Source organism: Capsicum annuum, unplaced genomic scaffold (genome assembly GCF_002878395.1).
Source record: "Capsicum annuum cultivar UCD-10X-F1 unplaced genomic scaffold, UCD10Xv1.1 ctg56502, whole genome shotgun sequence".
NCBI classification, from domain to species: domain Eukaryota; kingdom Viridiplantae; phylum Streptophyta; class Magnoliopsida; order Solanales; family Solanaceae; genus Capsicum; species Capsicum annuum.
Genome location: NW_025864916.1, coordinates 1 through 2,274, shown reverse-complemented (window position 1 = coordinate 2,274; position 2,274 = coordinate 1). Strand labels below are relative to the sequence as shown.

General features: G+C 40.1%; 1 pseudogene; it reads right to left on the bottom strand.

Moving 5' to 3' along the window:
- Positions 1-178: 178 nt before the first annotated feature.
- Positions 179-2,258, bottom strand: LOC124885324 (annotated as a pseudogene).
- Positions 2,259-2,274: the final 16 nt, after the last annotated feature.

The window sequence follows — 2,274 nt, the reverse complement described above, 5'->3', positions numbered from 1 at the left end:
TGAGAAAATATTTGTGCCGATTTTCTCTTTGCTAGGAAATTGAAATTTTTTTCTATAGTTTGAAAAAATTATCCTTAGCATTTATGGGTTGGACGCCACAGTGATACCATTTGGTATCAGAGCCATATATATGAGTAAAACATTGTCATGAAATGAATAACAGTGTGATATTATTTGGTATTAGAGCCGTAAATCTGAGTAAAAAGTTGTCATGAAATGAATAACAATGTGATATCATTTGGTATCAAAACAAGATTGAAAAATGGAATTCTTACCAAATGTTTGTACCATGTCCTTGAAGGAAGCCCGTCTCTGTCTGTGAATGCTCGTTCGGTCATTATTAGTCTATTGTTCAGCTCTCTCACCGATGCACGCCTTCTTTTCGCTCTGAGCGCCTACAAGTCACGTATACGTTAAATCCACGCACGCAATGTGTGACCGACTCATCTAAAAGCTTAAGCTGTTACAGAGAGCGCTCGTGTTGTACCTTTATGTCATCCTTAATTTTGTTTTTCAATAGAAGCATACAAGGGAACAAGTGAAATGCCATTATCTGATATTTCACCTTCTAAGTCTTCTGCACTTTTCTGTTTACATGAATATTGAGAACTTTAGATGACATTCCAGTTGATGCTAAACGGACGATTTAACGATACCTGGAGCTCGATCGCGTATGATAGGTAATTGAACGGCAAAACTTCATCGTCTGCAAGTCGAAGCGCTACTAAACCCTAAATGCTTGCAACTGTAATTGGCACAATGGGAAAAAAATAGTATCACAGTGATATGCAAGATGCAACATACGATAATCTGGGAAAAGGCGGAAACAAACTTGCCGCATGCCTATGAAACATCGGGTCTCCAAATTTCTTCATCCAGACAAAGTCATCGTACATCGAGTGGTAGACTGGGTAACCTGCAGTTGAATGTTGAATTTACTTAAAACTTGTTGGTGGTTCGCCGATGTGGCTAGACTCTTTAGAAGGTGCAATGCTAGAAGTTTAGCTGCGCTATTACAGGAGGTACATAGTTATTTATGTGGTTTACTCGTTTCTTATTTATGGCTCGATGCCTATATTTTAAGCAGTTTTCGCAATTACAAGCTCTGAAAATGAACTCGACATGCTTTTTTGAAGTAACTAATATCTTTTTACCGTTTCCAAAGGACATGTCGAGCGCCGGAGTGCCAATGTGTTGAACAAATGTCGCATAATCTGATCCAGCTCCTTCTAATCTCCCGAGCTGCATGAAAAGAGCGAAATGTTAAAAGGTACCGATGAAGATGACATCTCAACTTACGTAAGCCTTTTACCACTCAAACCTTTACTGTTGTATCGTTGTTAGAGGCGAGCCAGGATTGGTAAATAGTTTGTGAGGAGTTATCGGGATCTTGGACCTACAGTGAAGAAGTTCGTTTTAAAATGAGCCAGAAGATACAACGACTAGTTGCATACAAGAATACAAGTTTCAAAATGATCTCCCAACACTTGCATCCTTCGGGATTTCTTGTTTCAAGAACTCGAGATGACATGCAGAATGTTCGCGATGCTTTTGATTCACGAAAAATAGCATGATAGGTGTCTGCCGTCTAGTGTTACTTTGATACCATATTGAAGGGTGATCAGGAGATACCTGTCGAGCAGCTTCTATGATTATATCATCAAGCTACGGGGTTGAAAAGGCTCGAAAAGGTCCCCCTTGAATTGCACAATCAACGTTCAAGTAGGCGTCGACCCTTGAAGCTAGCATTTCCCTATTTTCTTCAACCCACTCTGCCGAACCTATCTGAAATGAGCGGGTTGTTAACGTTTAGTTAATGCCACATCTGTACTTGTGACGTAAACTTAGCTTGTACACAAATATGCTTATGTGCGTGTCTACGAGAAGGGATGAAGGGTCAACCAGGCCATACTCCTCCACGTCCCAGTTGCATAAGACGATTGTTCTTCGCGGCTTCCACCCTATTTTCTGCAGTTTTTCGAGCCTTTGTGCAATCTGCATTTTCACAAGCAAAACAGGTTATCAGATCTGTATATGCATAAACATAGTTGAATCACGACATTTTAGGTAAACGATAGGGCTGTTTCGATGAGAAATAATACCTCGAGTAGGGTTACTGTGCCACTATTCGGATCAACAGCTCCAAATGTCCACGCATCGAGATGATTACCTAATATAACAAACCTGGAAACATCTTCCCTTGAGTGACACAAACATTTTCTAGCAAATTTTTCGGTCATCTTGTTTTTCACTATAAAGTAGTTAGCCCACTCG